The following is a 23192-nucleotide window of genomic DNA, read 5'->3' as shown; positions in this document are numbered from 1 at the left end:
ATAATAGAAGAAATGGGAAAACGTGATTGAATTGAATACTTGGAGAGGGGAAGAATGGATTTTATGGTTTTAAATTGAACCCAAAATCAAAAAATGTGATTGAACATTGAGATCGTAATCGATTTCGACCTTCATCAGGTTTCAGTTTCCGTTTGCATTGCCGTTCGCGCTTCTGCCGTTGTTTCCGTTTGTTTTGAGGAAGCGCATTAGGAAAGAACCAGCAAAAACAGTCCCTTGAGAATAAATTATTAAGTGCAAGAATTGAAAAACATTCACTTAAAAAGAAGAAGATGAAAATGGAGTTGGATGTTGATGAATTATGAATCAGAAGTAAAGGAAGAAGGTGAAATTGGAGTTGGGTGTTGATAGAGATGGCTAAAGAAGAAGTAAACATGTGTTAATGGTGGTGGTGGTGAATTTTAAAGGAAGAAGTAGAAATTAGATTTGTAGTTGGCCTCACGATTATCCTTCCTGATAGAGGATTTTGTTTGTTTTTTTTTTCTTACTTTTTTCTAATAAAACTAGAATGAATAATAATAATTAAAAACAATTATTATATTTTAATTCTTGAATATTAAAATTTTGTCTCGTAGTGTGCCACGTGGCGTGAAATAATTGGGCCACGTGGCACTCTGTTAGTTTTGAATTTTTTTGACTGTGATCAAACAGAAGGACCAATACCAATTTTTTTACAAAGTGCAGGGACCAAAGCCAAACAAAAAAAAGTGTAGGGACCAATCCCAAAAATGGATAAAAGTGCAGGGACTAATTACCTATTTAAGCCTAATAATAATCTTAGTTTAAGAATGAATCAAATCTGGTTGATGAGAAGTGTTTTTAGAGGTACTACATAGGTACAATGCTTGTCTATAGATAACCCAACTTTAGAATTCAAGGAAATTTTGTGGAAAGTAGAAGATAAATAATGTAGTCATGTAGCCTCTCATAATGGGCATGTTGATTTATATCTATTCTCCTAGCATTAATCATTAAATTGATTTAGTGGAGAATAAATAATGAATTAATGGAGAATATTGTTGTGTGAATATTTATATAGCACTATGTAAATTTTATGCAAAGTAGAATAGAATAGAAAGCTACTAAAAGGGGAAAATTACACAATCTATGTCTTTTTATTCATAATTCATAGCTTTCTATTCTATTCTATATTATTTTGGGCATTGTTTGTGAAGCTCCATCGTGTTTGGTCTCGAGTGCACGGGTTCAGACACGCAGTTGTGTAAACTTTGGGGAGCAAAACCGGATATTGGGTTGCACCGGAGGTCCACCGGAAATTTGCTTTCAGGGCGGTGGTTTCGGCCACGGCACAACAAAACTCTCTTCTTTCTTTCCTACCTATCCAAAATTCTAATTTACTCTTAATATTTCCAACAACACTCACATATTTATTACTACTTTTATAGTTTTGGTAGATATCATTTCGAACACGTTGTGCTCTTAGAATCTGAATCTTTGACATGCTCCTTTCAAGCTTTTGTGCTTCTCAAATCGGAGTTCTAATATTAAAACATTCAAAAATCCAACGTGTCATATAGAATATTTTAACGTGTTTCAATGCTCTTATGGGAGTGACGAAAAACCTCAGAAAATGAATGTTCATCTGATTGATGGCGCATGAAAATCTATTAACCAATCAAAGGCGTAGCAAATGGAGTCTAGGAATGTCCACTGCATCTCATGCCATGGCTTAAACATAAACTTGTTCCATCGAAAATAATTGATTCATTTTATTACCTTTCTTGAAGAGAGTGGTTGTTTAATAATCATAAGGAGCTAGCATACAAATACAATTGATCTTCATGACATAGAATATAATACTTTGTTTATGGTATCGTTCCGAGACCTGTGGAAGTGGCATCTACAAGAAATGTTGCATTTTGCCAGAGGCAGAAGCCCTGCCAAAATGCAAAAAGCCTTGGCAATTGAACGTTTGTCAGGGGTTTTGCCAGGATCAGAATCACCAGCAAATCTGCTCATCGCAAATTGTCTTGCCAGGGGTTTAGCTCCTGGCAAAATGCGCTCCTGGCACAGGCCCTAGCTCAACCCCTGGCAAATTGTGTCTGCATGATTACAGGCTTTTCTGACGCATTCTGGTCAGGCTTTTGCAGACTGTGTCAGCATCACATCAGTCATTTTCAAAACATGTCAGGGACATTGCAAGGGGTTAACCCCCGGCAAATTGTGTACGAATTTTTTTTAAAAAACGTTTTTTATTTGTTTAAAAAAATCAAAATATTAAAATTTAATAATTAAAATAAATTTAAAAAACATTTTAAATTTAAAAAAAAACGTTTTTTAATTTAATTGTTTTAGAAAAAGTAGTTAAAGAAATAAAATTTGAACAATTTTATTAGCACTTTTTATCTATTTAAATTATTTTAATGAATAATGCAATTGTTCAAACAGGTTGCATAGTGAATATCAATAGTTAAATAGCTGGCGACATGGCCCATAATGATAAAGAAGTTCATTTGAAAGATACTTCCACCGGTCACATTTATAAGCAAAAAACAATTTTTTAGGTACATCTAATAATTAATGTATCTAACCCATAAATGTGACCGAATACATTAATTATTTAATGTATCTAAAAAGTCATTTTTTGCTTATAAATGTGACCAGAGGGAGTACTAAATAACACTCTAACAATAAAACATGATTATGTCATATCTCTTATCTGCAAATCCATTAAAATCAAAGAAAAAATTCAGCACTAGTAGCACATAAACAGACACTAATCTTAGCATAAATTAGTATTCAACTAATTGGTCACTATTCCCCTGCTCTCATATAATCATCTAAAGTTCATTGATAGCTAAAAACAAAATCATACAATACTTCTATAAATAATTAAAATTGAAAAACAGAATCAGACAACCTAGTTGCAGCAATGGATTGTGAAGACGCCTTGGCTCTTATAACAATCTTCAATCTTCACAATGAAGAGTAATTACAATCTCTTAAATTTCCTTTGACACTTCATAAAATGCACAACAATTAGCTCATTAATGTAGTTGGTTCCACATGTCATATAACTATGTATACGTGAGTATATATAGGATCGTTTTCCACAGGGAGTTGCGTTAAATCATAAGCATTTTCACAATCTTTCACATTAAGGTATCCTTTATAAAATGTTTGTTTGTAACACTATATCCAAAGATGACATAAAAGTAAAAACGAGAGGAGATCGAACTATTTCGCTTGCGGTATAAGATAACGAGCAAGCATAACAGCAGCAATCTCTCGATCGATTAACAGACTCTAGCTTTAGAACCAATAATATTACAATCATTTCTACAACATCCTTCGTGCCCAAAGCGACATCGTTATTTCTAAGTTAGCGTTTAAACTTTCGTGTCCAAATCCCTTAAACGATAACAAAGTCGATCGGATAACTTAATCGACCATGTCCAGCCTGATTAAGTATCCGAAAGCATTAAATTCTTGATTAAAAGTAATTATCAAAGGTTTACAAACTTGTCAAGAATGATATAACTTAAGATAGATTGTTATTCTAGTTCTAGATTCAAGAGTTCGTGTCCAAATCATCTTGAATCTCATTGAAAGCATTAAACATAAGAATAACAACAATATTGAATCATTAAGCTAGAACCTTATACATTAAAAGATCAAAAGATTACATAATAGCTTGTTTGTTACCACAATACTACAAAGTAGATGATAGCTACACATAGACATGTATACTATGCAAAGGATGAAGGAGAGATGAAGATTCCATGTCAAGATCCTTCGTGTCCAAAGTGATCTTGAGTTGAATCTACTCCTAAACCGCTTGCTTTGTGTTTCTCTCTTGGAAATAACTCTGACCTCTCTCTTAGAATGTATGAAAATATCAATGGAATAGTGAATGACCTAAAAGAGAGGTAAGAATGCTATTTAAATGGACTGTGTTTTTACACCTGCGCTAATAGCGAAATATACGCTAATAGCGCAGTGTGGCAGTTTAAGTTTGTGGCCAATGGGATTGTGCCACGTTGGTCTTGCCCTGCTTCTACGCTCTAGCTACGCTAATGGCGTGGCTCTCTGGAGCATTTACGCTAATAGCGTATCTCATGCTAATAGCGTATCTCACCCTAATAGCGTTTTTCTTCATGACCAGCTTCGCTCCAGGTACGCTAATGGCGTAGCTCTCTGGAACTTGTACGCTAATAGCTCAGTATACGCTAATAGCGTATTCTTCAAGAGTGCTCCAGGATTTCGCTCCAGGTACGCTATTGGCGTATCTCTCTGGACTTTTGCATCTCTTGATCAAGCTAATAGCGTAGATCACGCTAATAGCGTATGGCTTTGAACTTTGACGTTTCTTGCTCCTTGCTTGTATTTTCCTGGACAAAAAGGGTAGAATAAGGCTCAAAAGCATAAATGACATATTTGCATAATATTTGGAGTTTTCCATGGAGAATCTTGCAAAACAAGTCACTAAAATGCCTAAACTACCATATGAAATATATCACTTTTGAACACTTATCAAACTCTCCCCAACTTGGCTTTTTGTTTGTCCTCAAACAAATCAATCGAAAAAGAAACTAACAAGGCTTTGGACAAGGTTTTCAATACGGTGTCAAACAATTCAAAACAAAATTTTTTCAAATGGTGATTCAAATATGATCGCGCGGGCAAGCATGAAGTCCTCCGCTACTCTAGATGCAAACTAAGAATATGAAATATGTCCTAAGCACAAACTATACATCATAAACTTCAAAACATAAACATAACTATCTATGAACCACACCTAACACACTTCTTTAAAAGTAAATGAAATACTATGATAACAATAAGCGAGGGCAATGAACGCACATCCAACAATCATGCTAACATCCTGATTAAGTTAGGTGTCCATCCAAATATCGTCTCAAAAAGCACAAAAGCATGGATCAAAAGGTCTTTCAAGGGTTATAATTTGGCCGGGCTACAAAAGAAATGTCATATGTGGGGCAATTGATCAGAAAGCCTATCAAAGAGGAACATTCTTTGTAACACAACTTGAAATCCATAATCTTCCATACCAATAATTACAACCTTTGGTGATTAACAATCTAACCAATAACCTTGACAACTTATTCTATTTTTGATTTTTCTTTCTTTTTCTTCTTTTTCTTTTCTTTTCTTTTCTTTTTCAAATGTACAACTTTTTCTTTGGTTCAATGTTGTCAGGTTATTTTAACAATTTCACCAGAAACTTGACATATAATGCCTCCTTTTCTCGCCAACTTGAATACAACAAAACTCTAATTGAATGTTCCCCTATCCTAAGGCAAGGGACAAAGTACAATAAGGTTAAGGGTTCAACAAAGTAAAAATATCAAAGTCCTATAAGAGTCAAGCATGAACTGGATTTTTGAAAAATTTCAGGCAAATTCAATGAGCATTGTGCTTATGAATATTGACAATTCATGTTTGAGGACTTGATTCATTTGGCTCAGATTGGGGTATCAGATACTCGCTCTTCTCACAGGTAGGCTTTATGTGGTCAATTCGGTTAATCTCAATTCAAAAAGTGCCTTGATCCTTTCCATGCTTTCAAACAATTCAAAATAATTATCAGATTTAACATAACTAAAACAAGTTAGACGGTGATTATCGGTCTCCAGCATATATATACAACAGATTGAAGCTACCTCGCATTTATGTTAAGTACTAAGTGGTTCAAAAATATTTATGTTTATGACAAGAATTAAATGAGATATATTTTGTGCAAAGTACAAGTTTCAAATTCTTATTAAAACCTAGAATAACAGGAAACCAATACCTTGGCTTTACGCTTTCTCACAAGTAATATCATTATCACTCACCTGCTTTTGCTCAAACATGGCTCCATGGAGCACTTTAAAATTTATTGTTCATGAGCAATTTTCTTTTGAGAGACACAAGCAAGATTTAAACAAAAATTATTCATCCAAAACATAAGTTAAAACCCACAAGATAAGTTATTAAACCAAAACATAAAGTAACAAAGTATCAAATCGAGCACTAAAAACCACAGTGCTCGAAGAGTACAAAATACAACCAAATTAACATAAGTTCCAACATAAAATAAAAAGCATAGAGTTCGAAAGCAGAAATAAAAACATCACTAAAAACCCAATGAATGGTCACTGATCATCATCTGCGTCGTCCATGTCAAGATCCACATCCACATCCACATCATCACCAGCATCATCAGGTGTAGCCTCAACATCCACAACATCTGCCACCCCCACATAAGGACCTGGCCTGCCCTCAGGCCAGTGAACATAGCTCTGGTACTGGTCAGGTGTCATAACCGGGTAATCAGCATTTCCCGGATACATGTGAGCATTATAAAGGTCCTGATGAATGCCCATGTTGCTCCTATAAATTGCCTCATTCTGATCCATTATGAAGCTGTTCTGGTCCCGCACATACTGGTTGTGCATCTGCTGCTCTAGCATGAAAGTTTGAAAACCAGCAAAATCAAAAGTACTAGGCTCAGATGGGCCACCCTCATCATCAGAAAAGTGATACTGGGCTGCCCTTTGCTCTCTCTTCTCCCAGGTAGCAATGGCAGTGTCAGTGATGGTGCCCTCTATGTCTTCATCAAGGGGTCCAGAAATGGTCACTCCATTGTCCTTTAGCAAGCCCATGATAAGTCCCGGATAGAACAAAGCAACCTTCTTCGCACCGGTAGCACACTTTAAAGCCACCTGCTTCATCTCATTAGCTATGATCCGAGCAATGTCGACCTGCACTCCTTTCATGATACACCAAATAAGTGGGATAACAGCCTTTGGGGCATCAGAAGTGTGGGCTCTGGGTAAAGCATTATGGACTAAAAACTGAAAAACTAAACATGCTTCTGCGATCATCTCTTTGGTTAGTGCATGTCTGATCTCTCCGTTGTCTTTCCTCACAAAGTACCTACCTTTCAGCATAATATCCCTCTCTATCTGCTCATACTTCCAGCTTCCTTGAGCATTTCTCTTAGCATAAGTACACAAGGTAGGCATGGTTGGATCATGTGATGGCTCAAGGTCTAAGGGATTGTCGAGGAAATCATTAATTGAATCCCTATCAAATGGGATTTGCTTCCCTCTCACATGGGAAGTCCAGGAAAAAAGCATCAGCAAGGGTGGTGGGTGAGGCATCAGGAACAGCATTGCAATAAAATTCCCTCACCAGGTCAGTGTTAATCTCGGTTGCAGGATAGAAGAGCTTATCCCATTTGCGTTTAGTAAACATGCGCAACATATGTAGGTTTGGGCCAACGGGGTTGATATCAAAGGTCTTCTCATGCCAGGTTTTATATTGTGCCATCTTTTTGAACCTGGCAGAGTGGGCTGGTGTGGGAAAACGGTTAGGGATACTGGGTGCAGCAGATGTTGAGGCACCTTTGTCTCTAGGACGTTTGGTCCCGGTGATTTTTTCTTGGTTCTTAGGTGCCATCTGCAAAATAACCAGGAAATACCAACATATTGTATAGAAAAAATTAGCACAAACTGGAATTGATCATTTAAAAACATCAAAAATTTTGAAAATCTGGGCAAGTCTGAAGAACCATGCTAATAGCGCCTGCCACGCTAATAGCGAAATTTTCTGGAAAAATTTCGCTATTAGCGTAGATTTCGCTATTAGCGTATTTCTTCGTTCCTGCAATTTTCAAATTTTCAAAATTTGACAGCACAAACCAGCATATTTCAACCCTAATTTTCACCCTATGTCTCAACAACACAATAGAATCATGAAAAGGAATCAAAATCACAACATTTGCATACAAATCATTCAAAAACCCTTATTTTTCAACTTTATACAAAATGGGTCAAATTCAAAAGATGAATGTTTGTTGCATGTGGGTTATGATTCTTGTTCCTTTTCAAACTAATATCAATGAAGAACAATCTCTAATCACATTGTAAAACTCTAACCCTAACCTAACCATTGCTAATCATGTCCAAGCATGGATTTTTTTTTTCAAATTAAAAACAAGGAAAGGAAAGGAGGATCAAACCTGTTAATCAATGAAGAGAAAGCAAATGCAAGAAGAAAATTGATGCAGAGAATGAATGCTTGACTTGAATTGAAATGGGTTTGATTTTTAGGGTTAGTGTGTGAGAGAGAGAGAGAAGTATTTGTGTGTGTTTTTGTGAGAATGAGAAGTGTAACCGTGAAAAGGGGAAAGAATGTGGGTTTGAGAAGTTAAGGGGAGTTATTCCCCTTGGGCCCACAATTTTTTTTTCAACACGCCAAAACTACGCTATTAGCGCAGCTCTCTGGAGCTTCCACGCTAATAGCGAAAATTACGCTAATGGCGTGAGGCTTCAGGATCAGTTTTTCAAAGTTGTTTCATTTTTGCTTTCAATGCTTATGTACTACTACTACTATATGCAATAAACATAAAAATACTTACAAAACTGGGTGTGCCTCCCAGCAAGAGCTTGTTTTACGTCATGAGCTCGACACATTTGTCTTGAAGAAATCATGGTTCGATTAGTGAAATCGTCGACATACTCCGATCAATTTCACCACCGAAATAGGGCTTAAGCCTTTGCCCTTTAACTGTCCAGCTGGTTTTTGTGACTGGATCCTCAAGTTCAACAGCTCCATATGGTTTGACCTCTTTAACAATGAAAGGTCCGGACCACTTAGACTTCAATTTGCCCGGAAAAAGTCTTAGTCTTGAATTGAAAAGCAACACCATTTGCCCCGGCATGAATTGTCTCTGAATGATCTTCTTATCATGATATTTCTTGGTTCGTTCTTTGTAAAGCTTTGAAGACTCATAAGCTTGATTTCTCATTTCTTCAAGCTCATGCATTTGAACTTTTCGTCTTTCACCGGCTTTCTCTTGATCAAAATTTAGGAATATTAGTGCCCAAAATGCTTTGTGTTCAAGCTCAACCGGTAAGTGACAAGATTTGCCATAGACCATTTGAAAGGGAGTGAGACCTATAGGAGACTTGTAAGCAGTCCTATATGCCCACAAAGCTTCATCAAGTTTAGCCGACCAATCCTTCCGAGATGTAGAGACCGTCTTCTCAAGTATCCGTTTGACCTCCCGGTTGGAAACTTCGGCTTGTCCATTTGTTTGCGGATGATAAGGTGATGCTACCTTGTGCTTGACTCCATAGTGATCTAAGGCTTTGGCAAGTTGTGCGTTGCAAAAGTGTGACCCTCCATCACTAATGAGAACTCTTGGTGTACAAAACCGGGTGAAAATATTCTTCTTTAGGAACTTCACTACCGTCTTGCTATCGGCTTTAGGCGATGCTACGACTTCCACCCACTTTGAAACATAATCAACAGCTACCAAGATGTACTCATTGGAATATGATGAAGGAAAAGGGCCAACAAAATCTATGCCCCAACAATCGAACACTTCCACTTCAAGGATGATTTGTAGAGGCATCTCATTTCTCTTTGACATTGATCCGGTTCTTTGACACTCATCACAATATTTGCAATGCATATTGGCATCTTTGAAAAGAGTTGGCCAATAGAACCCGGATTGAAGTACCTTTGTGGCGGTTCTTTCCCCGTTGAAGTGACCTCCATAGGGTGAATTGTAACATCGCCATATGATCTTCTTTGCCTCTTCATCATCCACACACCTACGCAAGAGATTGTCCGCTCCAATTTTGAACAAGTATGGCTCATCCCACACATAGTGATTAGCATCATGGAGGAACTTCTTGCGTTGTTGCCATTCATAATCTTTTGGAATGAACCCAGTTGCTTTGTAGTTCACCATGTCGGCAAACCAAGGTCTCAAATTGATTGCAAGCAACCTTTCATCGGGAAATTCTTCGCGAACTTCTGGTTCATTCTTTGTCACCTCATTGTTTGTCAACCTTGAAAGGTGATCAACTACAAGATTCTCCGTGCCTTTCTTATCTTTGATCTCCAAGTCAAACTCTTGAAGCAACAACATCCATCGGATGAGCCTTGGCTTTGAGTCGGACTTAGTGAGGAGATACTTGATAGCTGCATGGTCAGTATAGACAACAATTTTCGAACCTACAAGGTAAGAACGAAATTTCTCTATTGCATAAACTATTGCAAGTAACTCTTTCTCAATGGTGGCATAATTAATTTGTGCCTCATTTAAAACCTTACTTGCATAGTGAATAGCATGAAAAATTTTGTCCTTACGTTGACCCAAGACCGCACCAACAGCATAATCACTTGCATCGCACATTAATTCAAAATTTAAGTCCCAATTAGGAGCAATGATTATTGGTGCAGTGGTCAATCTTTCTTTCAAAGTTTCAAATGCAAAAAGACATTCATTATCAAAAATAAAAGACTTATCTTTGTTGAGCAAGTTGCTCATAGGCTTTGCTATCTTTGAGAAGTCTTTGATGAATCTCCGGTAAAACCCGGCATGACCAAGAAAACTCCGAACACCTTTGACATTCACCGGTGGTGGAAGCTTTCCAATAACATCGACCTTTGCTTGGTCTACCTCGATACCCTTTGAAGAAATCTTATGACCAAGGACAATACCCTCGGTAACCATGAAATGACATTTCTCCCAATTGAGCACCAAGCTAGTTTCAATACACCGCTTCAGCACGGTATCCAAGCTATTCAAACACATATCAAATGATGATCCAAAAACTGAGAAATCATCCATGCACACCTCCATGCATTTACCACTTAAATTGGAGAAGATTGCTTGAACACACCGTTGAAAAGTTGCGAGTGCATTACACAAGCCAAATGGCATTCTTCGATAAGCAAAAATACCAAAGGGGCAAGTGAAAGCCGTCTTCTCGTGATCATCTGGGTTCACGACAATTTGATTGTAACCGGGATAACCATCTAGGAAGTAATAAAAGGATTGACCGGAGAGTCTTTCAAGCATTTGATCCATGAAGGGCAATGTGAAGTGATCCTTCCTTGTTGCTTGATTAAGTCTTCTATAATCGATACACATCCTCCATCCGGTGACGGTTCTAGTTGTGATCAACTCATCTTTATCATTAGTGATCACCGTCATTCCTCCTTTCTTGGGAACTACTTGAACCGGGCTTACCCAAGCACTATCCGAGATAGGATAGATCATGCCGGCTTCAAGCAACTTCACTACTTCCTTTCGCACCACCTCTTTCATGTTTGGATTTAAGCGGCGTTGCGGTTGTGCTACCGGTTTGTAGTTTTCTTCCATCATAATCTTGTGCATACAATAAGATGGACTTATCCCTTTCAAGTCGGATAACTTCCACCCTATCGCTTCCTTGTTGGCTTTGAGGACCTCTACCAACTTTGTTTCATCATTGATGGACAAGGAGCTACTAATGATCACCGGTTTTGTACCATCTTTCTCAAGAAAAACATATTTCAAATTAGATGGTAAAACATTTAATTCTACCTTGGTGTCATCAACTTTTGCTTCTTCCTTGGATTCTTCTTTCAAATCTTCAAGTATGGCTTGATTAGGAAGAATCTCCTTCAAGGAATCTAGCTCCTTCAAACACTCTTCAATGTCTCTTGCTTCATCTTCATCAATAGCATTGAGTGCGTCCACCAAAGCACTCTCAAGGGGTGTTCTCTTGTGCAATTGCTTCCGAGTAGTCAAGATGACTTCTTCGGTTGCATCCATTTTGAAGCATGCACCCTTGTCTTTTGAGTACTTCAAGGCTTCCCGGATGTTGAAAGTAACATCTTCATCATTTACCTTAACCATCATGATATTATCATCAAGATCAATCATCATCCGAGCCGTCTGCATGAAATTCCTTCCCATTAAGATAGGCACATCCTCATCTTCTTCGACATCCATAACCACAAAGTCAGCCGGAAAAATAAATTTGTCCACTTTTACAAGAACATCTTCGGCCATACCTAGTGGTTTTGCAAAGGATTTGTCGGCCAATTGCAACATCATCCTAGTCCGCTTTATACAAAGGTCACCAACTCTTTTGGCAACGGACAAAGGCATGAGATTTATGCTTGATCCAAGATCAAGTAGTGCTTTACCTGCATGTGTTGTGCCAATAGCTACCGGTAGAGTGACTCTTCCCGGATCTTGCTCTTTCTTAGGCAACCTTCTTTGAATATTAGCACTACAATTGGCATCAATTTAGATAGTCTCTTCATCATTGACTCTTCTCTTCTTGGAAAGGATGTCTTTCATGAATTTAGCATAGACCGGCATTTGCTCCAAGGCTTCTGAGAATGGTATATCAATTTGCAACTTCTTAAAGAGTTCAAGAAACCTTACGTATTGCCGCTCTTTATCTTTCTTCGATGGAGCATGTGGGTATGGTAAGCGTTGAGCCACCACTTGCTTCTCAACTTCTTTTTTCTTGCCTTTATCTTGCCCCACATCTTTCTTCTTTCTCTCCATCTCCTCTTGTTCAACTAGTTCTCTTTTTTCATTTTTTTCTTTTTCAACTAATTCTTCTTTATTTTTTATGTACACATCCTTCTCTATCTCCACAACATCCTCCTCGAACTTCACTAGATCCTCCTCATTAACAACTTCTTCATCCTTCTTTTCAACAACAATCTCTTCACCTACCCCTTTACCGATCACCACTCCGTGTCGCAATAGCTTTCGACTGCTATGCTTTGTTATGCTCCTTAGGATTTGGTTGAGTGTTGGCGGTGAAAGTTCCCACTTGCGGATTACCTTGAGCCATTTGTTGTGCTAATTGACCAACTTGCGTTTCAAGGCCTTTGATTGACGTGTCGGTATTCTTCTGATTAGCCATTGACATTTGTATAAATTGCTTCAAAGTCTCGTCGGTGCTTTGGGAATTGTTAGGTTGTTGGGGGTTATTTTGTGGTGGGAATTGATATTGGTTATTGAAAGGTTGTTGGAATTGAGGGTACGGTTGTTGGTAGAAGTTGGATTGTGGATATTGGTAGTTATTGTTGTAAGGGGTTCTCCATGGTCTTTGAAAGTTTTGGTTACCCGGATATCTTCCTTGAAAGTTGGAAGTACCCGGATTTTGGGCTTGTTGTGAGGTTCCGGCTTGTTGTGGTTGGTTAGGTCTTTGTTGTTGGTTTCCCACATAATTTACCTCTTCTTCTTCAAAAGAACCAGGTGTGGGACAATAGCCGGTGGGATGATCTTCCGTGCAAAGCTCACATGTGTTAACTTGAGATGTTCCTCCTTCTTTCATGAGAGATTCGAGAATTTGTTTTGGCATAGCTCTCATCTCCTTTTGCATAGCTTCCATTTGTTGAGTGAGAAGCTTATTTTTGGCCAAAACCGCATCATTTGCTTCTAGTTCAAGGATACCGGCTTTCCGTTGTTGAGGATTCCGGTTGTGAGATGACTTTCTATTGTTGAGAGCCATTTGGTTTATGATCTTAACAGCATCAGCTGGATTTTTCAAAGCTATAGATCCGCCTGCACTTGCATCTAACATTGTCTTGGACATGTCTTGAAGCCCTTGACGAAAAAGGTAGAGTTGCATTTGGCTATCATAACCATGCTTCGGACAATTCCTAAGCAAAGATTTGTATTGCTCCCAAGCTTCACATAGAGACTCACTTTGGCCTTGAGAAAAAGTTGTGATTGATGTTTTAGCTTCAAGATGCCTATCCTCCGGAAAGAACCTCTCTTGAAACATTTTCTGTAGTTCAGGCCAATTTTTCATTAAAGAAGTAGGTTGATCTAAGTACCACTCCTTAGCCTTACCAATTAAAGAATGAGGAAATAATTTGCAAAACATGTTCTCTTCCTCATCTTCCTTCATACCAAGAGTACCGGTGGTAACATAGAAGTTTGTGAGATGCTTGTAAGGGTCTTCATGATCCATTCCAGTGAAAGGGTTTTGAGTAATCAAATGTATCAACCCCGATTTCAACTCGACTTGCTTGGTATTTTGATTACCAAGGCTAGCAAGCCTTCTTGGACTAACCCAACATGGGAGAGCATTCTCATCTTGATTTTCATTAGCCATAACTTCACTTGTTTCCCTTTTCGGTGATGATGGTGGAGTCAAGTGTAGAGAACCACTCGGAGATAGTGTATGAACCGAACCCGAAGGAGTATGAATAGAACTAGATGAGTCCGGCTGAGCCAGCCTTGCTAGTCTCTTAGCTTCCTTTGCTTGTGCCTTAAGTAACCGAGCAGTTTTCTCAATCTCAGGATCAAATTGAAGGTCGTCTTTAGAAATGGTACCTCGCATAAACAAAGTCCACAAGGACTATACTAGGTGGTTAGCATAAAAAATAATGAATGATATAAGTGTATAAGTATATGCATGAAAGAATTTTGTGTAAAATTGACTTAACATGATAAAATTGTTTCAAAACTTATAATTTAAAATCCGCTACTCCCCGGCAACGGCGCCATTTTAATGTAGTTGGTTCCACATGTCATATAACTATGTATACGTGAGTATATATAGGATCGTTTTCCACAGGGAGTTGCGTTAAATCATAAGCATTTTCACAATCTTTCACATTAAGGTATCCTTTATAAAATGTTTGTTTGTAACACTATATCCAAAGATGACATAAAAGTAAAAACGAGAGGAGATCGAACTATTTTGCTTGCGGTATAAGATAATGAGCAAGCATAACAGCAGCAATCTCTCGATCGATTAACAGACTCTAGCTTTATAACCAATATTATTACAATCATTTCTACAACATCCTTCGTGTCCAAAGCAACATCGTTATTTCTAAGTTAGCGTTCAAACATTCGTGTCCAAATCCCTTAAACGATAACAAAGTCGATCGGATAACTTAATCGACCGTGTCCAGCCTGATTAAGTATCTGAAAGCATTAAATTCTTGATTAAAAGTAATTATCAAAGGTTTACAAACTTGTCAAGAATGATATAACTTAAGATAGATTGTTATTCTAGTTCTAGATTCAAGAGTTCGTGTCCAAATCATCTTGAATCTCATTGAAAGCATTAAACATAAGAATAACAACAATATTGAATCATTACGCTAGAACCTTATACATTAAAAGATCAAAAAATTACATAATAGCTTGTTTGTTACCTCAATACTACAAAGTAGATGATAGCTACACATAGACATGTATACTATGCAAAGGATGAAGGAAAGATGAAGATTCCATGTCAAGATCCTTCGTGTCCAAAGTGATCTTGAGTTGAATCAACTCCTAAACCACTTGCTTTGTGTTTCTCTCTTGGAAATAGCTCTGACCTCTCTCTTAGAATGTATGAAAATATCAATGGAATAGTGAATGACCTAAAAGAGAGGTAAGAATGCTATTTAAATGGGCTGTGTTTTTACACCTGCGCTAATAGCGAAATATACGCTAATAGCGCAGTGTGGCGGTTTAAGTTTGTGGCCAATGGGATTGTGCCACGTTGGTCTTGCCCTGCTTCTACGCTCCAGCTACGCTAATGGCGTGGCTCTCTGGAGCATTTACGCTAATAGCGTATCTCACGCTAATAGCGTTTTTCTTCATGACCAGCTTCGCTCCAGGTACGCTAATGGCGTAGCTCTCTGGAGCTTGTACGCTAATAGCTCAGTATACGCTAATAGCGTATTCTTCAAGAGTGCTCCAGGATTTCGCTCCAGGTACGCTATTGGCGTATCTCTCTGGACTTTGGCATCTCTTGATCACGCTAATAGCGTATGGCTTTGAACTTTGACGTTTCTTGCTCCTTGCTTGTATTTTCCTGCACAAAAAGGGTAGAATAAGGTTCAAAAGCATAAATGACATATTTGCATAACATTTGGAGTTTTCATGGAGAATCTTGCAAAACAAGTCACTAAAATGCCTAAACTACCATATGAAATATATCACTTTTGAACACTTATCACTCATCGCTCATACATTAACTCTAGCACATTTCTTTAAACACCAAGAAAACACAATTCCAGCCCTATACACTCACAGACATAGAACTCTCAAAATCCATATTGAAACAAAGTTGAGCATTATGTGAGACAGTCCTCTTGCAACAATGCTATCCTAGTTTCTCTATTGGATAACTAACACAATGTAAAAGAAATTGTACAAACGCACACTTGATAATGTTTTATACCTTTTCATTCTAATAGCCATAAATTTGCCATATCATCCTTCAAGCCAGCTGCAGTATAACCGGAAAATGAACAACTGCTATTCCCCTAAAACCACACCAGAAACCACGCCTTCTGCTGCAAGAAAACCTCAAGCGGCTGCCAAACCCAACCAGCGGCTACACCAGCAAGTCCTATCGCCAAAACAGACAAAAACCGGCCCTCAAAAGAGCTAAAACAGCTGCTGTGCCACCAGACAAAACTTCAGCACCACCAATTTTTTTTCCAACATCTCGAATCACAAATAAAATTGAAGCAAAAATAAACCAATTTAGTAATCATCAAATAAGATGCGGTCAAGACCATAATTTAAAACCTTGGCAATGAGTTCCTAACAGACAGAAGATTCCATCGAACAAATAAAGTAAAAGGAATAAACTAGACATCATTTAAATCATACTTAAAATTCAATAAACCATTCACACTACTCTCCATCAAATTTTCAAATTACAGAACTTCCAAACTGTCGTAAGCAACACAATACAAAAAAAAACTATCGTAAGCAACATAATACAAAAAAAAATGTTACTCTTCGATAAACAAATTGCAACTTTAACAACAACAACGATCATACACAAACAAGCTAAATCGCGCAATTGGAAAAATTAAATTAACGAGTTCGATGATGAAAGTAGTTCAAAACGTTTCATAATAAGAAAACATATCAAGAACAGATTTCATCACAATGAGAAAAACCAAACGTTTCATAATAACCATAAAATAAGGCCTGGGACCACAATTCATGCTCCGACATCAAGGTTTTTCACGATTAAAGCCAATCAACTACATTAATTTAAATCAATTTTCAGCATTATAAAGCATCGCTGCACAAAATTTCATTGAAAATCAAGGTCAGTTTTTATCGAGACAAAGTATCAAACACCTAATATGCAACACAATAATACATTGAAAAGAAAAAGGAAGAAGAGTAAGGGAGAGTTACCAAGTTATGGTCTCAAAGAGAGAGATAGAATGAGAGAAACGATATTGCCCTTTGGTCGTTGGAGCTGCAATCTGAAGATGCTCGACGGTGGCGGTTTCCGAAATTGATGATAACTAAGATTCAGCAAAAGCATATGAATAACAAATGAATGAATAAAGAAGAACAAAATAAAAAATCAATAAATTACAACATGTACACAAAAACACAAATTATGACTTTTCTCAAATTTAATTAAATAGAACAAAATCACGAACCTAAAATGAAATTGTGCAACGAATGGGATGCTGATGAATTGAGCTATGAATCGACGTTGTGAACTGAACGAAGAATCGAAGTGATTATTTGTGGTTGTGAAGGGAGAAAGAACAATCGTGTGGTGAATAGCTATGTTTCTGCTTTTGCGATCGATTGATTGTTTGTGGAATTGATCTCTACTTCTGAGAGGTGTGATGAGGATGATGCATGACGGTGGTGATGGTGGCGGCAACGGTGGTGATGGTTGCTGCCGATCCATTTTGTTCGGTGAGTTTTCTGGTGTGAGAGAGAGAGAGAGAAATAGAGAACGAGACTATGAAAGTTATTAATGAAGTGTTGGTAACATTTTTTTATTTGTTCAAAAAGAAATATTGGATAATATTATATTTTATGGGTAGTGTGTGTAAGACATGTCAACTCAGAATCTGCTTTCCCATTTGCCAGGGGCGTCCCAACGCAAAAGCCCTCGCAACTGCTGACAAAAGACTGATCTTGCGGTCTCTTTGCTGCCAAGATCACGTGATTTCAAATTTGCTTTCCTGCCCTACAATTTGCCACGAAATATGCCAGGGGTTATCCCTGGTAAATTTGCCAGGAGTTCTTGCTCCTGGCATAATTCCCTGGCTAAATGCATGATTTCTTGTAGTATATAATATGACTCTATTCAAGGATAATTTTCAAAAACTAAACAATCCTATATAATCCTAATCCTAAAACTTGCTATGGATATTGACTATTGAGCATAACAAACAAACTACGCAACAAAAATCACTCACATGCAATCAGATATTGAGCATACTAAGCATATTGGAAGTATAGTTGGTCGTCGTGTGTGGAGGGATAATATGGGATGCAAGTGAGCGTTTTATCAAGGAATATTCTCATAAAATTGGTAAATGTGATGCGTTTACTACTTAGATGTGAGCAATGTTGCATGGAATTAGTGGAGCTTGTGTAGGGTGACAATGTCTGAAATATAATTGTGGAAAGTGACTCAAAAAGTTTAGTTCACGACTATACGTTGAATGATGATCTGCACATGTTAACTTGCGAGGAGATTATCCTTCAAAAAAAAAAAAAACTCACGAGGAGATTACGGCAACTCATAAGGAAAGTTTTTTTTTTTTTTTTGAGGAAAACTCATAAGGAAAGATTGGAATGTTAGATTGAAGTTTCAGCATTAATTGGTTAAGCCTCAAATTTATTATTTTAATTTAATTTATAGTTTGTTTTATCAAATTTAAATTAATTGTTTTAGTTTTATTAATATTATTAATTATTTTAGAATATGTGATATAAATTTTATTCATTAATTTTGCTACTAATTATAATTTATTAAAATATTAATCATATTTTTAGAGAAAAATTTAATCAATCGTGTGAACGTATTTAATATTTATTTTAGTGTTGTTTTATATTGTAAAAATTAACTAGGTTCAAAAAACCTAAATTTTTTTTTTTTTGACAAAAAAAGACCTTAAATTGATTAGTTGTTAGTTTTTAAAAGTTCTCATTTCAAATTTAGTTTTAGGTCTCTATATTTATTGGTTCGGTCTGGATGGGTTGAATAAATTATTATTTGAATTTTGATGATCTAATTAAAGATTGTGATTGGTGTCAATTCTGAATCGGTAAATCTTCTCACTTCTTTCTTTTATGAGTAAATAAAATTTTGGCATTAAAGATTCCTTCCTCGGGTTTGTTAGCATTCGTTTTTAGTTTCTATTCCACTCTTTTTCTCTTTGGTCCTCTTTTATACCTAAAATGAATAATTACAAACAAAACGCATTTGTCTTTGTCATTCACTAAATTCCTCATCTGATGTGTCTCACGCCTTTGTTAATTTTCCTTTTATAATATAAGAGTTAACTCAGTTGCTAAGGATAATTACAAACAAAACGCATTTGTCTTTGTCATTCACTAAATAAGAATGCAAGCTACACAATCAAGTGAACATTGAGATGCGGCAATATGGTTTTTTTTTTTTTGAGGGAGAAATGCGGCATATGGTAGTGTGAGAGATTTCTCTTATTTCACGGTAGATCACTTTTTATGGTAATTCAAAGTTCAATTGAAAGATAACTAAAGTATGGCTAATAATTATTTCAGTTAGAAATTGAACTCGAATTCTCTTAAAAGATTTGTTCTAAAAAGAGAGAACGTTTGGAATACATGACAAATATGTCTATCTATATCCGTTTGTATAATTTGAGACAAATGAAAAGCCAACTATTTTATAACGAAGTATGATCTACTTTAGAATCAAATTAACATATACATAAGAGGGGGATTTTTTAGTATAAATAATGTTAGAGAGGCCGGGTGTCTTAATGGTCCATCCAAAACGTTCTTTTTTTATTATTTATTTTTTGGTGTGTTGATATCTATGTTTGTCTGAAATATTAAAAAAAAATGCAGATATGGTTGATCAAATCAACTCATCTAATGACTTTAATTAAAAAAATGGGTTTTGATAGTGGTTATTTTAAGATCCTTGTATTTGGATTGTAGGAGAGAATAAGTGGGGAACTGAGGGGCTACCCATGTGACATGTATGTTATTTACATGACATAAATTGCATCTTAGCTTAGGTTTTATCTGGCAAAGGGCCCTTTGCACCATAATATAATAAGAACATAAAGTGCGTGTAAAACAAACAAACCACATTTCCCATTTAAAAGTGATTTCACTCATAATTTGTTTTTTCTACATTAAACCACATTTCCCATTTAAAAGTGATTTCACTCATAATTTGTTTTTTCTACATTTTTTGTCTCATAACAAGAAAAGGAATTTAAGGAAAATAGAAGATATTGTATTTTATGTCGCTGAAATCAACTTTATTAATTAGCTAGCCTTCCAAAATTCCACATTTGGATGAAATAAAAAAAAAAATTCCAAATTTAGAGATGGCTGGCTCGTAACAAAATATTCAATGAAGGGTAAAAATCGATCTATCTGTAAAAAAAGAAAAAAAAAAAAACTTAAGCATTCCAATTGCAACAACAGTGAATTGATTAATAAAACGACCACCATTAGGAAAGACATCATAATGTTTCTGCACTTAAACTTTATGTTTTGTGTTGCGAATTGGAATCAAAACTCACACCAATATTTTAATGTATTGTGATGCATAAAGCAATATTAGTAGCAATTAGCAAACAAACCAAAGATAAAAGAGAAGAAGAAAAAAAACACGATGATATTTGTTCATCAAGTTCGGCTCAAATTTGACCTAAGTCTGTAGGAGAGAGATCTCTCCAAATCATATCAAAGAGTTTCTTACAATTTGTTTTCTGATGAACTGATAGAAAGGATCGACATCAAGGGGATGCTCATACATTCCAACTAGGGTGGCACCTCCAAGATGCCATCCTATGTCGCCTAACTCATAAATATTATTAAAAAAAGTGGAAAATAAGTAAAAAAAAAAAAAATGGGAACCAAACCAAAACCTTCAAAAGACCAAAAGAAAGCGAGAAAAAGATAGGAAGCTAAGGGAAACAAAGATTGACAAACCATAACAGACTCTAAAAAATATCCTCATGAATAACAGAAGGCAAAGCTTCAAATCAAATAGATCTCTAAGTACAGCATGACCCTGACTGGCGCGCTTCGAACCAAAGAGATTCTTACAAAGAGACACAAGGGTTACAAGAAATTAGCCTTCAACAAGCTCTCTAAGAAAACTCGTGATTTCTATCCTTTTATTGAATCTCTTCTTGTAGCCAAGAGACTCAATGATTTGTCCCCAAGATGTTTTTGAAGTTTGGCCTTCCTATTTCTTTTTCATTCTAAGCAATGTGAGACTTCTTAAATATGTTTATTTTCAACCAACACTAACAATCTTAACCTTGATTGAAAAATATACATCAACTTTCATTGTCGTCAACAACTAGTTCAAAAGGACTAGTCTATGATACTCCACATTGCATTTAAATTGACGATGATGTCACTTTAACCATCAACCATCTTTGTGTATACCCTAGCAATTAATGTGAATATTTTTTTATCCAATGAACTGAAGTTGATTGCAATTATTATTGTTAGCCCTTTAGTTTAACATAACAGCAATAATATAGTCATGGAGGAGAGGAAAGAAGTACACCATAAGTCCATGACTTGTTATAACCGGTTAGGAAAGAGGTTCATTGTTGAACCTATTTAAATGGGTCCATATTGAGGGCACCCCTTAAATAATATTACAGACCATATATCATACCGGGCGTAAGAAACTTCTCAAATATTACAAACTATGAATATAGGGAAAATAATTAAAACACATATCAACAATCTTCATCCTCAGTCTTCATCCTTAGACTCAACCTCATTGTCGAGTTGCACATGTTGATCACAATAAGGTTATACACATTATACGGGTGTAGGGTCGTCAATCCTACGTAAGGTTGTTAGAGTGGGGTCTTACTCTCTCAGAGGTAATAGAAACATAAAAGAATTGGTATTCCTAAATGGTCATCTAAAGGCTCCAACTTCGTCTATGAATCTTATAAGTACATCACATATATTTTCTTACCTTAGTAGTTCTGCAAACGGGTAGCCATATGTCGTCTACCTTACCAAGGGGAAGAATAAAGTTTATAATGCAACGTTTGGAAAAGTTGACCAGATATATCTGCTCAGGATTTGAATGTGTGCAAGTACATCATTAACTTCGCGCGCCCTTTGATCGACCTCCATCGTCTGTCCACCTCGGATCCGAGATCATACAAGAACAACAACAACAACAACAACCAAGCCTTATCCCACTAAGTGGGGTCGGCTACATGGATCAAATGACGCCAGAGTGTTCTATCAAAAACCATATTTGGATCCAACTCATTGACCTCTAAATCCTTTATAATGGTTTCTCTAATGGTTTTCTTAGGTCTTCCTCTACCTTTTTTAACCTGACTCTCCTCCATTTGATCTACTCTTCTAACAACGGCATCTACGGGTCTTCTCTCTACATGTCCAAACAATCTAAGCCTATTTTCTACCAACTTTTCTACTATAAGTGCTACCCCCACTCTCTCTAATGGTGTCATTCCTAATCATATCATGTCTAGTCTTACTACTCATACAATGTAACATCTTCATATCCGTTTAAAAAATAAATCGTGTCCAAATCATATTTAACAAATCAAAATTGAATAAACTTTGACAATATCTGTCAAATCTAATCTAACAACAATAACAGCTAGAATGCACTTTATAATTACCCGATATACCGGTAACATAGCATCTTTTTTTTTTTTTTTTTTGAGCAAAACATAGCATCTTATTATCCATGGAAATGTATGTAAACAAATGAATATAGGTTATTAAACCAGAATGACATCATAATCCAAATCAGATTCAGGTTCAACTTAAGGAATAGAATTACATTGTTATTGCAACAAACACGTTGCAAATTCTAAGTACCAAACATCTAGAAAAGAATAAACTTTCCAATGAGTGGCATATTGATGGCCAAAATTTTTAACACAGGAACAATTTTTCAAACTCGGAACATATGCCTTTTTAAATAAAAGGAAGAATTTCCAATATATACTTTTAAAGAATATCATTTAGGTTCTTTCAAAAAAAATAAAATGATTTAGGTTTCGAATTTGCCCACTTGAATTGGAATATTCTAAACCATTGTATCTGGAACATCGAAGGGGGAAAAAGGTGTCATCATATAAATGAAATATGGTAGTAATTAACGATTGAATATTTGACATTAATGGATTCAAGTAAGATTGGATGAGTTCTAGAAGAAAAAAGAAGAAAAATTGATTGAGTGTGTTTATGAGGAATCTTTTTGAGATAACCTAATTTTAGATTGGAATTCAAATTCTTCCATGTAAGCTATATTCTTTGAATGATAAATTTAAATAATTTTTTTTTGAAGGAAAATTTAAATAATTTTTAAAATGAAATTGATTTCATAAAGTATATTGTTAAAACTAAATTTGGAGAATTTTAA

At 36.2% G+C, this 23192-nt stretch overlaps 1 long non-coding RNA gene across 1 annotated transcript; it reads right to left on the bottom strand.

Moving 5' to 3' along the window:
* Positions 1 to 2664: 2664 nt before the first annotated feature.
* On the bottom strand, positions 2665 to 16557 carry LOC146899548 (uncharacterized). The gene is made up of 2 exons (XR_015023372.1): positions 15990 to 16557; positions 2665 to 2998 (listed from the first exon to the last, which is right to left on the bottom strand). It is a non-coding gene; the product is annotated as an uncharacterized LOC146899548 (long non-coding RNA).
* Positions 16558 to 23192: the final 6635 nt, after the last annotated feature.

The sequence above is a fragment of the Medicago sativa genome, chromosome 8 (genome assembly GCF_051527215.1).
Source record: "Medicago sativa cultivar Bolivia chromosome 8, Bolivia_mono, whole genome shotgun sequence".
In the NCBI taxonomy this organism is placed as follows: domain Eukaryota; kingdom Viridiplantae; phylum Streptophyta; class Magnoliopsida; order Fabales; family Fabaceae; genus Medicago; species Medicago sativa.
This window is presented reverse-complemented; position numbering and strand designations above follow the sequence as displayed.